General features: G+C 38.6%; 2 long non-coding RNA genes across 2 annotated transcripts; both read left to right on the top strand.

The window, feature by feature from the left end:
* The first annotated feature begins 7,654 nt into the window (after nucleotides 1-7,654).
* Nucleotides 7,655-9,235, top strand: LOC307069286. Its single transcript, XR_013811487.1, has 2 exons — nucleotides 7,655-7,897; nucleotides 8,652-9,235. It is a non-coding gene; the product is annotated as an uncharacterized lncRNA (long non-coding RNA).
* Nucleotides 9,236-14,604: 5,369 nt separating this feature from the next.
* Nucleotides 14,605-16,185, top strand: LOC307068895. The gene is made up of 2 exons (XR_013811474.1): nucleotides 14,605-14,847; nucleotides 15,602-16,185. It is a non-coding gene; the product is annotated as an uncharacterized lncRNA (long non-coding RNA).
* Nucleotides 16,186-18,752: the final 2,567 nt, after the last annotated feature.

Here is an 18,752-nt window from a genome sequence, read left to right as displayed (position 1 = left end):
TGTGATGGTAAAAGTATTTTCTTTCTTTTAAAACCTGCTTTTAGCCATATCATATCATAATTTTGGTTGATTTCTATCCTTTTTCGATCCAAATTTCAGGCTCCCACAACCAGTGTTATACGAATTTTGAGTTATATCCATGATTATTTGTATATAATTTCATATCCAGGTTATTTTCTTAATTATTGTTTGATTGATTTGAGCAACAAATTATTTAACTCCTCAGAAGTTCAATCCCTTTATTAAAATGTGGGGAAAATCACATATACAGTGCCAACAGGCTTAGGCATAAAATTTACATGAATGTGTGTAATTCAGTTACCAAAATGCCGGGCACATATTTGGGACTTTTTGAGGAGGCCAATTATCATTGTCTGTGTCATCATGCCTGTAACCACCATCACCACCACCACAATGTTTGCTCTAGAAGGAAAGAGGTTCAGACATACCTAGTACAGCGCATAAGGTGATTCTTAAACTATATTACACTTGCATATTCTGTGTTCCTATTCTTTTCCAAAATAACGGTATTTATAATATCATATGAAATATTAAAGGCTTTGGGAAATTATTGGGATATTCTGCATAAAATTATAGTAGTTCTGAAAACATGGGCAGTACAAATAAAGGGAAGTTTCAAGGGTCCTTACCATGCACAGTGCTGCCTGCTCTCCATGTGCACAACACGTTCTTCTTACTGCAAACCTCAACAACCTCAGTGTCTTATTATATTTTTTCACGTCTGAAATTGCTTTCTTGACTGATTTGACCCCACTTTTGAGGTACACTGGGGATTCCACTCTTTATCTAGATTTACAAAATGACTGTTGCTATGCAGCTTGTTTTCTAAGTGAGTAGCTTACAGGTCCAGTAAGCGGTGAAAAGGGATGTGTTCTTTAAGCATATCTCTTCTTGTGGTCCTAGAAGTAAAGGAGTCCAAGATGCCAGAACTGCAGGAAAAAAAACGATGTCCCGATTACTGCCCGATGCTTATGAGACAATTGTATGAGTGAGATATCAACACTGATATTTAGGAGTTGTCTCTCCTGTAGCTAGTGTTATTTGACCTGACACAGAAATTAGTGTTTGAGAAGGGATGCTTCTGTAACATATCTTAAAATTATGGCATTGGCGTAGAGTCTGGAGGTGTTAAGCAAGGAATCTGATATTGGAAGCCATAAATGTGGTGATACATTTTATTCAATGGGAAAATATTTGCAGTAAATTTTGTCCATGGTATTCTGAGAGGCAGACCAAATATTGGTCACTTGTTGACTTGATCGGGGTATTTCAATAAATATATGTTCAGGAAAAAAAAATTCTGGTTGGCAGGTCAGAAATAAAAAAAAAATGAATAGGAAAAAATACAGCACAGATATTCAAAACCTTGTTGAATTAGGAAAGTCAACACTTGTAAGCCGTAAAGAGTAAGAGATGAGGTTAGAAGTGGTTTTGAACTTGAAGTCCAATTTCAGTTGACTGTAACAACAGAGAAAAGAGACAGAAGTTGTAGTCTTTCCAACTATGTGCCAGGCAGCCTCATGGTAGTTAAATTATGTTCAGGGACCAAGGCAGCAATTTAATCAGGCCAGAAAATTACTTCCAGAAAAGGACCTGAGTGTGGTCCCTGGGACACAGAAATGATTGGAGGAATGAATGATGTCCGGTGTCTAATAAGTTTTTGAGGAAAATGACAACTAAATAAACTATGTGCCAAAACGAAAAAGACTGATTTTTCAAGAATTGTAATGACATTCCAGCCCTCTTTCCCCAATTTATACCCTACCACTTTCAGATGTGGTCAGTACAGGTGACTAGAAGGGATTATCCACTGTGAGAGGGATACACGGCCCACAGAGAAGAATTGTTAAGGGAAGCTCTCTCAGAGAACAGTATCAGAGCCTAAGAGAGGCAAGGAGGAGAAGGAACCCAAAGATTCTCAAACTTTGTTACTGTTTTGTAGGAGGGTTCTTCTTTCATCTTTTCGATTCGGAATTTTTGAGGTATAATTGACAAATTAAATTGGACATATTTACGGTGCATAATGGGATGATTTGACATACGTGTACTTTGTGCAGTGATTACCACCATTGGTCACTTAATACATTAATCACTTCAACATTAACCATTTAAATATGTCTATGTCTGTGTATTTGTGTGTGTGTGTGTGTGTGTGTGTGATGAGAATGCTTAAGGTCTATTTTCTGAGCAAGTTTAACTACACAACTGAGTGTTATTAACTAGACTCACCATGATGTTCCATAGACTCCCAGAGCTTCTTCATCGTATGACTGCAGGCTTGTATCCATTGCCCAACATCTCCTCTTTTGCTGAACCCTTCAGCCCCTGCTGACCACCAGTTTACTCTCTGTTTCTGTGACATCTATGAGTATAGAAACACACTCTTAAATAAACAATGGCTCGAAGAAGAAATAAGAAATACATAGAAAATTCTATGGGGTGAATGAAAATGCAAAGAAAACATAGAAGAAATTTAGGGATAAATGTAATGCAGCGTATAGAGAGCAAATTATGGCTGGAGGCATCTATGTTGCAAAAGATAAAAGATCACAAATCAGTAACCTGAAAGACATGTATGCATGTCTGTGGGTTTATGAAACTAGAAAACTCCTAACACTGAATACAGCAAAATATAAGCAGTGATGTTTCTTGGCAGTTTATTAGACGTGTTCATTTTTGAACAACTTTATGTTTTCCCAATTATAAATTATATACTGTAATTTCATTTTTATAACCAGCTATTATAATATTTAAATTTTTATAGTAGTGAACATGTGGCTGAGCTTGAGGGACAGGTTAGGTCCTGGACTTCTGGCACATGCTTAGCTGGTGACTCTTCTGAAATCTCAAGTGTCTCCTCTTTCTCTTTCTCTCCTCTTCATCTCCTCTTCTTCCTCCTTTCCCGTTATAAAACGACATTCCTCAGAAGCTTGCAGGTTAGTTGCTCAAGACACGTTACTAGGCCAGTTCTTCCTTCTGACTGCAGGTAGAATTATGAAAGCTATGAAAGGATTCTTACTAAATGCATGGGCAACATGTCAAAGTACCAACTTGGACAGTTATGTTGTATATATGGGGCAGTGAAGGTAATGTGGCAGGTTGAGGGTTCTGGAGGGTTGAAAAAGAAGACAGAGAATAAACAGTGAAAACCTTTTTCTATTACTGTCTTCAAAGTCATAAAGCATGTTTGGAAAAAGCAGAAGAAAGCAAGTATATCAGATGAGCCCTAAGCCCATATTTCATCTAGATTTCAGACCTTAATGCTCTGACCTTCTCTCCACTCCCAACCCCACTCTCAATCACTTATATGTGACGCTGTGAGTCTTAAATGTTATCTTATATCTATTTTTGGTTTCACACAATTGAAACCTGATATTTACTTATGGAATACAAGGGATTTATTTCCTGATAAAGGAATTTTAAGTGCACAACAGCGGTCTAGGGAAGTGTTCGTGTCAGGTGAGAGGGACATCCTGATTCCATGAAACATGTGTTCCCACATTCCACAGTAATATAAAATGAGAGTTGCAAATTAGTTCTAAACCAGACAGGGCCCTTCACCAACCATGACCCATCACAAGAAGCTTCAGTGCCCAAGGGGACAGCAGAGAAAAGAGTAGTGTTCAGGTCCAGGAGAGAAGAGAGGAACTGTAGAAGAACTGTTGACAACTAAATTCTGAAAAGGTAGAAATAAGATATTTGGAGAACATGCTAGGGCACTGGATCCTGACTTCAGTTATTTGCTACAAGCTCATTATATTTGCCATAATTCCACATCAGATGTGTCATGTAACATTAGTAATTTCTACTTTAACTTCACTTTATAGTAATTTGGAAAATTTGTAATTTTAATTGACCATAGGTAATCATGTACATGATAAGGCAGATGAAATATTCAAATTAAATATTGCAAAATATAAATATATATATACATACAGAAATATGTTACAGAAAGTGAGAGACAGTGAGAGATAGAGATAGAGAGAGAGAGACAGAGAGAGAGAGAGAGATTGATTGAGAGAGATAGAGAGATTACAAAGTTTGGCAAACTCAAAATCTGCAGAGCTGAGAGACTTCTGGAAGCCCATGCAACAGGAGAATCATCTTTTACCTCGGTGATGGTCAGCCTTGTTCCATTCAGGCGGTCAGTGGATTGGAAGAGGAATTCCCACCCTATAAAGGGCAACCGCCTTTACTCAGGCCACTGATGTAAATAATACTCTCGTGCAAAAGCATCCTTACAGAAACACCCAGAATAATGTTTCAGCAGAGAACCGGGGACCATATTGCCAGGGAAGGTGACCCATAAATTAATCACCAAACTTTTCTTCCATCACACTGACAAATTGTATGAAGAATGTAGAGCAGGAAATACGCTTATTTGACATATGTTCCACGGTGAGCGAAATGGAAAATGTAAAACGTAGGTTAAAATTTTAACAAAATTATTATTAATCATGAAGAAGTTTTATATGAATGGCAATGAACTTCAGTGACTGCATGTTTAAAAAAGGAATATCAAGCTTCTCTTGAATTTACCCGTAGATTTGATGTGAAACAACATGTATTTAAATAATTCGTAAATATTAAATACATATAAAATTAGAGACTTGAATGTCATTGCTTATTAGATAGGGTTTTCCAAAAATTTCAAAGGGACAGGAAGCCAGAATACTTAAAGACCCCTCAGAGCTTTCTTCAAAAGTTGAAGAAATCCAAAGAGATCCTTTGGGAGAAATTAGGTAAGAGCAGGTGGTATATCACGTTTGGGAGGTATGAGTAAAAGGCTTGGTTTGTATTGTAAGTCTAAGTTGTGATCTGCCAGCTAATTGGAATTATGGTAGGTGATGCTATGCACGTAGTGACCTCCTTGTGGCCGGAAGTGAAACAGATTTACCAAATTCATAGGAATGTGACTGCTGGATGTTCTTTTTTTTATTTTTTATTTTTTATTTTTATTAGTTTCTGCTTTATAACAAAGTGAATCAGTCATACATATACATCTGTTCCACATCCCTTCCCTCATGCATCTCCCTCCCTCCCACCCTCCCCATCCCACCCCTCCAGGCGGTCACAAAGCACCGAGCTGATCTCCCTGTGCTCTGCGGCTGCTTCCCACTATCTATCTACCTTAGGTTTGGTAGTGTATATATGTCCATGCCTCTCTTTCCCTTTGTCACAGCTTACCCTTCCCCCTCCCCATATCCTCAAGTCCATTCTCAAGTAGGTCTGTGTCTTTATTCCCGTTTTACCCCTAGGTTCTTCATGACATTTTTTTTTTTAAATTCCATATATATGTGTTAGCATACGGTATTTGTCTTTCTCTTTCTGACTTACTTCACTCTGTATGACAGACTCTAGGTCTATCCACCTCATTACAAATAGCTCAGTTTCGTTTCTTTTTATGGCTGAGTAATATTCCATTGTATATATGTGCCACATCTTCTTTATCCATTCATCCGATGATGGACACTTAGGTTGTTTCCAGCTCCGGGCTATTGTGAATAGAGCTGCAATGAACATTTTGGTACATGTCTCTTTTTGAATTATGGTTTTCTCAGGGTATATGCCTAGTAGTGGGATTGCTGGGTCATATGGTAGATCTATTTTTAGTTTTTTAAGGAACCTCCATACTGTTCTCCATAGTGGCTGTACCAATTCACATTCCCACCAGCAGTGCAAGAGTGTTCCCTTTTCTCCACACCCTCTCCAGCATTTATTGTTTCTAGATTTCTTGATGATGGCCATTCTGACTGGTGTGAGATGATATCTCATTGTAGTTTTGATTTGCATTTCTCTAATCATTAATGATGTTGAGCATTCTTTCATGTGTTTGTTGGCAGTCTGTATATCTTCTTTGGAGAAATGCCTATTGAAGTCTTCTGCCCATTTTTGGATTGGGTTGTTTGTTTTTTTGCTATTGAGCTGCATGAGCTGTTTATAAATTTTGGAGATTAATCCTTTGTCAGTTGCTTCATTTGCAAATATTTTCTCCGATTCTGAGGGTTGTCTTTTGGTCTTGTTTATGGTTTCCTTTGCTGTGCAAAAGCTTTGAAGTTTCATTAGGTCCCATTTGTTTATCTTTGTTTTTAGTTCCATTTCTCTAGGAGGTGTGTCCAAAAGGATCTTGCTGTGATTTATGTCATAGACTGTTCTACCTATGTTTTCCTCTAAGAGTTTGATAGTTTCTGGCCTTACATTTAGGTCTTTAATCCATTTTGAGCTTATTTTTGTGTATGGTGTTAGGGAATGATCTAATCTCATACTTTTACATGTCCCTGTCCAGTTTTCCCAGCACCACTTATTGAAGAGGCTGTCCTTTCTCCACTGTACATTCCTGCCTCCTTTATCAAAGATAAGTTGGCCATATGTGCGTGGGTTTATCTCTGGGCTTTCTATCCTGATCCACTGATCTATCTTTCTGTTTTTATGCCAGTACCACACTGTCTTAATTACTGTAGCTTTGTAGTATAGTCTGAAGTCAGGGAGCCTGATTCCTCCAGCTCCGTTTTTCGTTCTCAAGATTGCTTTGGCTATTCGGGGTCTTTTGTTTTTCCAAACAAATTTTGAAATTTTTTGTTCTAGTTCTGTGAAAAATGCCAGTGGTAGTTTGATAGGGATTGCAATGAATCTGTAGATTGCTTTGGGTAGTAGAGTCATTTTCACAATATTGATTCTTCCAATCCAGGAGCATGGTATATCTCTCCATCTATTTGTATCATCTTTAATTTCTTTCATCAGTGTCTTATAATTTTCTGCATACAGGTCTTTTGTCTACTTAGGTAGGTTTATTCCTAGATATTTTATTCTTTTTGTTGCAATGGTAAATGGGAGTGTTTTCTTGATTTCATTTTCAGATTTCTCATCATTAGTGTACAGGAATGCCAGAGATTTCTGTGCATTAATTTTGTATCCTGCTACTTTACCAAATTCATTGATTAGCTCTAGTAGTTTTTCAGTAGCATCTTTAGGATTCTCTATGTATAGTATCATGTCATCTGCAAACAGTGACAGCTTTACTTCTTCTTTTCCAATTTGGATTCCTTTTATTTCCTTTTCTTCTCTGATTGCTGTGGCTAAAACTTCCAAAACTATGTTGAATAAGAGTGGTGAGAGTGGGCAGCCTTGTCTTGTTCCTGATCTTAGTGGAAATGGTTTCAGTTTTTCACCATTGAGGACAATGTTGGCTGTGGGTTTGTCTGCTGGATGTTCTTAATTTGAAGGAGCAAAGCAATGAAAGTTGGTCCCTTGAGGTCATCACTTTATTAAACGTATCTAAGTATCACGGTGGGAAGTCATCGGAGATGATCTGCAACCCTCCTTCAGTCCATTTTAGAAGAGAAGATACTTCACTTAGCAAGCCATGGATCAAGAGGAAATGCATTATAAGATGGGCTTGAGATAAAGAGAAAGGTGTCACCAGGTAGCCAGGCCCTTCTCAAACCAGCATGTACAAATAAATGGCCACCAGTTCAAGTGCAACTAGGCAGGCAGATTTAGAAGTCAAGGAAAGTGAAAGATAGAAAAGGGTCATCTTCCCCAATCAAGAAACGGAACCTTTGTCTACAAGTTAGAGAAGCTTCGAAATCCTCCCACTGCCACAAACCACTGAAACGGAGAAATAAGGCAGGGACTCTGTGAGTCATGAGAACATAATCTAGTGAGGAGATGCTGGCGCAGGACATTACCTGTTTTCAGAGTCCCTGCCAAGCCAGTTAAGGATGGATTTGCATTTGGTTGGGAAATGACTGAATCAGGCCAGTTTTGGTAGCTCCGCTTCCCCCTGGGTGGGGCAGCAAACCCCAATAAAAAGGGCCTCTGCTGCACGACAGCTATCTTCCTTCTGCTCGAGTTCCGATTGACTTTGGATATCCTGGTGAGTCTGATTCTTCAGTTCAACTTTGTTCTCGGGCCCCTGAATGTTGAGTTTATGCTGGAGACAGCAAATTTGATGGGTCCAAAGTTATGATCATGGGTGTAATGCTCCTTAGTGGTTGGGAACTTGGAATCTGCGCCCAATGTTCTATTGTATTTAGTAGATTTCTGAAACCTAGTTTGAATTCCTCTATTGAAAAAGAAATTAACAGGAAATTTTGACATGAAGGGATAAAGAGTAAAGTATTTACATTTTTCTATGCCTTTCTCTCAGACCTCTGCTGTGATTTCAGAGGCATTTATCTTAGAAGGTGTGATGTCCTTACATTCATCCTGATTGCTCTTTGCTTTGTACATAAGTAATCCTGTCGGGACCTCATAAGAAAAAATGGTGATAGAAATTGCTTGTGAGCTAGCCCAGGAATCTAGAATTTGTGATGGCCGTTTTTGAAGATGACGTTTTCATTAAAAAAAAGAAGAAGAAAGAAACCCAAAGAGAAAACATTGCTTGTTTCTTTTAAAGAAAGCTATTTTCTTTGGAAATGTTGTATGAGAAAAGACAATGTTTTCTCCAGGCTGATGAATAGATTTGCTAAAGAACGAGAGAGAAGTCAGAAATTCATTAAAAGGTATTAAAGAGATTAAAACCCATACTTAGAGATTGGAGAGATACTGTCTATTTGAGTTATAAAAGCTTTGGCTCTTCTCTCTGAAGGAATTCCTTCTTGTGAACACGGTCATATACTTTCTTTCAGGTATTAAGACCCCAGAAAAATGTCTTCTCAACAGCAGCAATGCAAGCAGCAGGACAAGCAAACTCCAGTGTGCCCAACTAAGTGCCCTGATCCTTGCTCACCTACCAAGGGTTCAGACCCTTGCCCACCTATAAAGTGCACTGAGAAATGCCCTCCTGTGACACCTCCCCAGCAATGCCAGCAGAAGTGCCCACCCAAGAACAAGTAACAGCTTCAGCTTTTATCTGCATCTGGAAAGGATAAGGACAATCGGCTCACCTAGTTCCACAGCCCCACCTTCATCTTCTCTTCAAAGCCTATCATGGATACAGAAGAAGCTTTCCACCCTTCAGCCTGCAGTGTGAGTGTGGTGATTCTTGACGGTCAGAGGTTTCCTATCTGAGTCTGCTATGCTGCTTCCCTCTGGGAGGTATTCAAGAAAGCATCACAGAGCCTCAGAAGGAAGAGCAGTATCTCTCCTCCTGGGTACCCTCTGAGGATTCTCTCACTGTCTTCTGTGTCTGTCTGTCACCTGGGCAGCGGTTTCTACCAGATGAGCAATTGTTACTTATCCTCCATTTCCTGAATAAAACACACTTCATTTTTGTGATGGTAAAAGTATTTTCTTTCTTTTAAAACCTGCTTTTAGCCATATCATATCATAATTTTGGTTGATTTCTATCCTTTTTCGATCCAAATTTCAGGCTCCCACAACCAGTGTTATACGAATTTTGAGTTATATCCATGATTATTTGTATATAATTTCATATCCAGGTTATTTTCTTAATTATTGTTTGATTGATTTGAGCAACAAATTATTTAACTCCTCAGAAGTTCAATCCCTTTATTAAAATGTGGGGAAAATCACATATACAGTGCCAACAGGCTTAGGCATAAAATTTACATGAATGTGTGTAATTCAGTTACTAAAATGCCGGGCACATATTTGGGACTTTTTGAGGAGGCCAATTATCATTGTCTGTGTCATCATGCCTGTAACCACCATCACCACCACCACAATGTTTGCTCTAGAAGGAAAGAGGTTCAGACATACCTAGTACAGCGCATAAGGTGATTCTTAAACTATATTACACTTGCATATTCTGTGTTCCTATTCTTTTCCAAAATAACGGTATTTATAATATCATATGAAATATTAAAGGCTTTGGGAAATTATTGGGATATTCTGCATAAAATTATAGTAGTTCTGAAAACATGGGCAGTACAAATAAAGGGAAGTTTCAAGGGTCCTTACCATGCACAGTGCTGCCTGCTCTCCATGTGCACAACACGTTCTTCTTACTGCAAAACTCAACAACCTCAGTGTCTTATTATATTTTTTCACGTCTGAAATTGCTTTCTTGACTGATTTGACCCCACTTTTGAGGTACACTGGGGATTCCACTCTTTATCTAGATTTACAAAATGACTGTTGCTATGCAGCTTGTTTTCTAAGTGAGTAGCTTACAGGTCCAGTAAGCGGTGAAAAGGGATGTGTTCTTTAAGCATATCTCTTCTTGTGGTCCTAGAAGTAAAAGAGTCCAAGATGCCAGAACTGCAGGAAAAAAAACGATGTCCCGATTACTGCCCGATGCTTATGAGACAATTGTATGAGTGAGATATCAACACTGATATTTGGGAGTTGTCTCTCCTGTAGCTAGTGTTATTTGACCTGACACAGAAATTAGTGTTTGAGAAGGGATGCTTCTGTAACATATCTTAAAATTATGGCATTGGCGTAGAGTCTGGAGGTGTTAAGCAAGGAATCTGATATTGGAAGCCATAAATGTGGTGATACATTTTATTCAATGGGAAAATATTTGCAGTAAATTTTGTCCATGGTATTCTGAGAGGCAGACCAAATATTGGTCACTTGTTGACTTGATCGGGGTATTTCAATAAATATATGTTCAGGAAAAAAAATTCTGGTTGGCAGGTCAGAAATAAAAAAAAAAAATGAATAGGAAAAAATACAGCACAGATATTCAAAACCTTGTTGAATTAGGAAAGTCAACACTTGTAAGCCGTAAAGAGTAAGAGATGAGGTTAGAAGTGGTTTTGAACTTGAAGTCCAATTTCAGTTGACTGTAACAACAGAGAAAAGAGACAGAAGTTGTAGTCTTTCCAACTATGTGCCAGGCAGCCTCATGGTAGTTAAATTATGTTCAGGGACCAAGGCAGCAATTTAATCAGGCCAGAAAATTACTTCCAGAAAAGGACCTGAGTGTGGTCCCTGGGACACAGAAATGATTGGAGGAATGAATGATGTCCGGTGTCTAATAAGTTTTTGAGGGAAATGACAACTAAATAAACTATGTGCCAAAACGAAAAAGACTGATTTTTCAAGAATTGTAATGACATTCCAGCCCTCTTTCCCCAATTTATACCCTACCACTTTCAGATGTGGTCAGTACAGGTGACTAGAAGGGATTATCCACTGTGAGAGGGATACACGGCCCACAGAGAAGAATTGTTAAGGGAAGCTCTCTCAGAGAACAGTATCAGAGCCTAAGAGAGGCAAGGAGGAGAAGGAACCCAAAGATTCTCAAACTTTGTTACTGTTTTGTAGGAGGGTTCTTCTTTCATCTTTTCGATTCGGAATTTTTGAGGTATAATTGACAAATTAAATTTGACATATTTACGGTGCATAATGGGATGATTTGACATACGTGTACTTTGTGCAGTGATTACCACCATTGGTCACTTAATACATTAATCACTTCAACATTAACCATTTAAATATGTCTATGTCTGTGTATTTGTGTGTGTGTGTGTGTGTGTGTGATGAGAATGCTTAAGGTCTATTTTCTGAGCAAGTTTAACTACACAACTGAGTGTTATTAACTAGACTCACCATGATGTTCCATAGACTCCCAGAGCTTCTTCATCGTATGGCTGCAGGCTTGTATCCATTGCCCAACATCTCCTCTTTTGCTGAACCCTTCAGCCCCTGCTGACCACCAGTTTACTCTCTGTTTCTGTGACATCTATGAGTATAGAAACACACTCTTAAATAAACAATGGCTCGAAGAAGAAATAAGAAATACATAGAAAATTCTATGGGGTGAATGAAAATGCAAAGAAAACATAGAAGAAATTTAGGGATAAATGTAATGCAGCGTATAGAGAGCAAATTATGGCTGGAGGCATCTATGTTGCAAAAGATAAAAGATCACAAATCAGTAACCTGAAAGACATGTATGCATGTCTGTGGGTTTATGAAACTAGAAAACTCCTAACACTGAATACAGCAAAACATAAGCAGTGATTTTTCTTGGCAGTTTATTAGACGTGTTCATTTTTGAACAACTTTATGTTTTCCCAATTATAAATTATATACTGTAATTTCATTTTTATAACCAGCTATTATAATATTTAAAGTTTTATAGTAGTGAACATGTGGCTGAGCTTGAGGGACAGGTTAGGTCCTGGACTTCTGGCACATGCTTAGCTGGTGACTCTTCTGAAATCTCAAGTGTCTCCTCTTTCTCTTTCTCTCCTCTTCATCTCCTCTTCTTCCTCCTTTCCCATTATAAAACGACATTCCTCAGAAGCTTGCAGGTTAGTTGCTCAAGACACGTTACTAGGCCAGTTCTTCCTTCTGACTGCAGGTAGAATTATGAAAGCTATGAAAGGATTCTTACTAAATGCATGGGCAACATGTCAAAGTACCAACTTGGACAGTTATGTTGTATATATGGGGCAGTGAAGGTAATGTGGCAGGTTGAGGGTTCTGGAGGGTTGAAAAAGAAGACAGAGAATAAACAGTGAAAACCTTTTTCTATTACTGTCTTCAAAGTCATAAAGCATGTTTGGAAAAAGCAGAAGAAAGCAAGTATATCAGATGAGCCCTAAGCCCATATTTCATCTAGATTTCAGACCTTAATGCTCTGACCTTCTCTCCACTCCCAACCCCACTCTCAATCACTTATATGTGACGCTGTGAGTCTTAAATGTTATCTTATATCTATTTTTGGTTTCACACAATTGAAACCTGATATTTACTTATGGAATACAAGGGATTTATTTCCTGATAAAGGAATTTTAAGTGCACAACAGCGGTCTAGGGAAGTGTTCGTGTCAGGTGAGAGGGACATCCTGATTCCATGAAACATGTGTTCCCACATTCCACAGTAATATAAAATGAGAGTTGCAAATTAGTTCTAAACCAGACAGGGCCCTTCACCAACCATGACCCATCACAAGAAGCTTCAGTGCCCAAGGGGACAGCAGAGAAAAGAGTAGTGTTCAGGTCCAGGAGAGAAGAGAGGAACTGTAGAAGAACTGTTGACAACTAAATTCTGAAAAGGTAGAAATAAGATATTTGGAGAACATGCTAGGGCACTGGATCCTGACTTCAGTTATTTGCTACAAGCTCATTATATTTGCCATAATTCCACATCAGATGTGTCATGTAACATTAGTAATTTCTACTTTAACTTCACTTTATAGTAATTTGGAAAATTTGTAATTTTAATTGACCATAGGTAATCATGTACATGATAAGGCAGATGAAATATTCAAATTAAATATTGCAAAATATAAATATATATATACATACAGAAATATGTTACAGAAAGTGAGAGACAGTGAGAGATAGAGATAGAGAGAGAGAGACAGAGAGAGAGAGAGAGATTGATTGAGAGAGATAGAGAGATTACAAAGTTTGGCAAACTCAAAATCTGCAGAGCTGAGAGACTTCTGGAAGCCCATGCATCAGGAGAATCATCTTTCACCTCGGTGATGGTCAGCCTTGTTCTACTCAGGCAGTCAGTGGATTGGAAGAGGAATTCCCACCCTATAGAGGGCAACCGCCTTTACTCAGGCCACTGATGTAAATAATACTCTCGTGCAAAAGCATCCTTACAGAAACACCCAGAATAATGTTTCAGCAGATAACCGGGGACCATATGCCAGGGAAGGTGACCCATAAATTAACCACCAAACTTTTCTTCCATCACACTGACAAATTGTATGAAGAATGTAGAGCAGGAAATACGCTTATTTGACATATGTTCCACGGTGAGCAAAATGGAAAATGTAAAACGTAGGTTAAAATTTTAACAAAATTATTATTAATCATGAAGAAGTTTTATATGAATGGCAATGAACTTCAGTGACTGCATGTTTAAAAAAGGAATATCAAGTTTCTCTTGAATTTACCCGTAGATTTGATGTGAAATGACATGTATTTAAATAATTCATAAATATTAAATACATATAAAATTAGAGACTTGAATGGCATTGCCTATTAGATAGGGTTTTCCAAAAATTTCAAAGGGACAGGAAGCCAGAATACTTAAACACCCCTCTGAGCTTTCTTCAAAAGTTGAAGAAATCCAAAGAGATCCTTTGGGAGAAATTAGGTAAGAGCAGGTGGTATATCACGTTTGGGAGGTATGAGTAAAAGGCTTGGTTTGTATTGTAAGTCTAAGTTGTGATCTGCCAGCTGATTGGAATTATGGTAGGTGATGCTACGCACGTAGTGACCTCCTTGTGGCCGGAAGTGAAACAGATTTACCAAATTCATAGGAATGTGACTGCTGGATGTTCTTTATTTGAAGGAGCAAAACAATGAAAGGTGGTCCCTTGAGGTCATCACTTTATTAAACGTATCTATGTATCACGGTGGGAAGTCATCGGAGATGATCTGCAACCCTCCTTCAGTCCATTTTAGAAGAGAAGATACTTCACTTAGCAAGCCATGGATCAAGAGGAAATGCATTATAAGATGGGCTTGAGATAAAGAGAAAGGTGTCACCAGGTAGCCAGGCCCTTCTCAAACCAGCATGTACAAATAAATGGCCACCAGTTCAAGTGCAACTAGGCAGGCAGATTTAGAGGTCAAGGAAACTGAAAGATAGAAAAGGGTCATCTTCCCCAATCAAGAAACGGAACCTTTGTCTACAAGTTAGAGAAGCTTCGAAATCCTCCCACTGCCACAAACCACTGAAACGGAGAAATAAGGCAGGGACTCTGTGAGTCATGAGAACATAATCTAGTGAGGAGATGCTGGCGCAGGACATTACCTGTTTTCAGAGTCCCTGCCAAGCCAGTTAAGGATGGATTTGCATTTGGTTGGGAAATGACTGAATCAGGCCAGTTTTGGTAGCTCCGCTTCCCCCTGGGTGGGGCAGCAAACCCCAATAAAAAGGGCCTCTGCTGCACGACAGCTATCTTCCTTCTGCTCGAGTTCCGATTGACTTTGGATATCCTGGTGAGTCTGATTCTTCAGTTCAACTTTGTTCTCGGGCCCCTGAATGTTGAGTTTATGCTGGAGACAGCAAATTTGATGGGTCCAAAGTTATGATCATGGGTGTAATGCTCCTTAGTGGTTGGGAACTTGGAATCTGCGCCCAATGTTCTATTGTATTTAGTAGATTTCTGAAACCTAGTTTGAATTCCTCTATTGAAAAAGAAATTAACAGGAAATTTTGACATGAAGGGATAAAGAGTAAAGTATTTACATTTTTCTATGCCTTTCTCTCAGACCTCTGCTGTGATTTCAGAGGCATTTATCTTAGAAGGTGTGATGCCCTTACATTCATCCTGATTGCCCTTTGCTTTGTACATAAGTAATCCTGTCGGGACCTCATAAGAAAAAATGGTGATAGAAATTGCTTGTGAGCTAGCCCAGGAGTCTAGAATTTGTGATGGCTGTTTTTGAAGATGACGTGTTCATTAAAAAAAAGAAGAAGAAAGAAACCCAAAGAGAAAACATTGCTTGTTTCTTTTAAAGAAAGCTATTTTCTTTGGAAATGTTGTATGAGAAAAGACAATGTTTTCTCCGGGCTGATGAATAGATTTGCTAAAGAACGAGAGAGAAGTCAGAAATTCATTAAAAGGTATTAAAGAGATTAAAACCCGTACTTAGAGACTGGAGAGATACTGTCTATTTGAGTTATAAAAGCTTTGGCTCTTCTCTCTGAAGGAATTCCTTCTTGTGAACACGGTCATATACTTTCTTTCAGATATTAAGACCCCAGAAAAATGTCTTCTCAACAGCAGCAATGCAAGCAGCAGGACAAGCAAACTCCAGTGTGCCCAACTAAGTGCCCTGATCCTTGCTCACCTACCAAGGGTTCAGACCCTTGCCCACCTATAAAGTGCACTGAGAAATGCCCTCCTGTGACACCTCCCCAGCAATGCCAGCAGAAGTGCCCACCCAAGAACAAGTAACAGCTTCAGCTTTTATCTGCATCTGGAAAGGATAAGGACAATCGGCTCACCTAGTTCCACAGCCCCACCTTCATCTTCTCTTCAAAGCCTATCATGGATACAGAAGAAGCTTTCCACCCTTCAGCCTGCAGTGTGAGTGTGGTGATTCTTGACGGTCAGAGGTTTCCTATCTGAGTCTGCTATGCTGCTTCCCTCTGGGAGGTATTCAAGAAAGCATCACAGAGCCTCAGAAGGAAGAGCAGTATCTCTCCTCCTGGGTACCCTCTGAGGATTCTCTCACTGTCTTCTGTGTCTGTCTGTCACCTGGGCAGCGGTTTCTACCAGATGAGCAATTGTTACTTATCCTCCATTTCCTGAATAAAACACACTTCATTTTTGTGATGGTAAAAGTATTTTCTTTCTTTTAAAACCTGCTTTTAGCCATATCATATCATAATTTTGGTTGATTTCTATCCTTTTTCGATCCAAATTTCAGGCTCCCACAACCAGTGTTATACGAATTTTGAGTTATATCCATGATTATTTGTATATAATTTCATATCCAGGTTATTTTCTTAATTATTGTTTGATTGATTTGAGCAACAAATTATTTAACTCCTCAGAAGTTCAATCCCTTTATTAAAATGTGGGGAAAATCACATATACAGTGCCAACAGGCTTAGGCATAAAATTTACATGAATGTGTGTAATTCAGTTACCAAAATGCCGGGCACATATTTGGGACTTTTTGAGGAGGCCAATTATCATTGTCTGTGTCATCATGCCTGTAACCACCATCACCACCACCACAATGTTTGCTCTAGAAGGAAAGAGGTTCAGACATACCTAGTACAGCGCATAAGGTGATTCTTAAACTATATTACACTTGCATATTCTGTGTTCCTATTCTTTTCCAAAATAACGGTATTTATAATATCATATGAAATATTAAAGGCTTTGGGAAATTATTGGGATATTCTGCATAAAATTATAGTAGTTCTGAAAACATGGGCAGTACAAATAAAGGGAAGTTTCAAGGGTCCTTACCATGCACAGTGCTGCCTGCTCTCCATGTGCACAACACGTTCTTCTTACTGCAAACCTCAACAACCTCAGTGTCTTATTATATTTTTTCACGTCTGAAATTGCTTTCTTGACTGATTTGACCCCACTTTTGAGGTACACTGGGGATTCCACTCTTTATCTAGATTTACAAAATGACTGTTGCTATGCAGCTTGTTTTCTAAGTGAGTAGCTTACAGGTCCAGTAAGCGGTGAAAAGGGATGTGTTCTTTAAGCATATCTCTTCTTGTGGTCCTAGAAGTAAAGGAGTCCAAGATGCCAGAACTGCAGGAAAAAAAACGATGTCCCGATTACTGCCCGATGCTTATGAGACAATTGTATGAGTGAGATATCAACACTGATATTTGGGAGTTGTCTCTCCTGTAGCTAGTGTTATTTGACCTGACACAGAAATTAGAGTTTGAGGAGGGGTGCTTCTGTAACATATCTTAAAATTATGGCATTGGCGTAGAGTCTGGAGGCGTTAAGCAAGGAATCTGATATTGGAAGCCATAAATGTGGTGATACATTTTATTCAATGGGAAAATATTTGCAGTAAATTTTGTCCATGGTATTCTGAGAGGCAGACCAAATATTGGTCACTTGTTGACTTGATCGGGGTATTTCAATAAATATATGTTCAGGAAAAAAAATTCTGGTTGGCAGGTCAGAAATAAAAAAAAAAAATGAATAGGAAAAAATACAGCCCAGATATTCAAAACCTTGTTGAATTAGGAAAGTCAACACTTGTAAGCCGCAAAGAGTAAGAGATGAGGTTAGAAGTGGTTTTGAACTTGAAGTCCAATTTCAGTTGACTGTAACAACAGAGAAAAGAGACAGAAGTTGTAGTCTTTCCAACTATGTGCCAGGCAGCCTCATGGTAGTTAAATTATGTTCAGGGACCAAGGCAGCAATTTAATCAGGCCAGAAAATTACTTCCAGAAAAGGACCTGAGTGTGGTCCCTGGGACACAGAAATGATTGGAGGAATGAATGATGTCCGGTGTCTAATAAGTTTTTGAGGGAAATGACAACTAAATAAACTATGTGCCAAAACGAAAAAGACTGATTTTTCAAGAATTGTAATGACATTCCAGCCCTCTTTCCCCAATTTATACCCTACCACTTTCAGATGTGGTCAGTACAGGTGACTAGAAGGGATTATCCACTGTGAGAGGGATACACGGCCCACAGAGAAGAATTGTTAAGGGAAGCTCTCTCAGAGAACAGTATCAGAGCCTAAGAGAGGCAAGGAGGAGAAGGAACCCAAAGATTCTCAAACTTTGTTACTGTTTTGTAGGAGGGTTCTTCTTTCATCTTTTCGATTCGGAATTTTTGAGGTATAATTGACAAATTAAATTGGACATATTTACGGTGCATAATGGGATGATTTGACACACGTGTACTTTGTGCAGTGATTACCACCATTGGTCACTTAATACATTAATCACTTCAACATTAACCATTTAAATATGTCTATGTCTGTGTATTTGTGTGTGTGTGTGTGTGTGTGTGATGAGAATGCTTAAGGTCTATTTTCTGAGCAAGTTTAACTACACAACTGAGTGTTATTAACTAGACTCACCATGATGTTCCATAGACTCCCAGAGCTTCTTCATCGTATGACTGCAGGCTTGTATCCATTGCCCAACATCTCCTCTTTTGCTGAACCCTTCAGCCCCTGCTGACCACCAGTTTACTCTCTGTTTCTGTGACATCTATGAGTATAGAAACACACTCTTAAATAAACAATGGCTCGAAGAAGAAATAAGAAATACATAGAAAATTCTATGGGGTGAATGAAAATGCAAAGAAAACATAGAAGAAATTTAGGGATAAATGTAATGCAGCGTATAGAGAGCAAATTATGGCTGGAGGCATCTATGTTGCAAAAGATAAAAGA

The sequence above is a fragment of the Hyperoodon ampullatus genome (assembly GCF_949752795.1).
Source record: "Hyperoodon ampullatus genome assembly, chromosome: 2".
Classification (NCBI taxonomy): Eukaryota; Metazoa; Chordata; class Mammalia; order Artiodactyla; family Ziphiidae; genus Hyperoodon; species Hyperoodon ampullatus.
The sequence above is the reverse complement of the archived record's forward strand: the minus strand, read 5'-3'. Positions and strand labels throughout refer to the sequence as shown.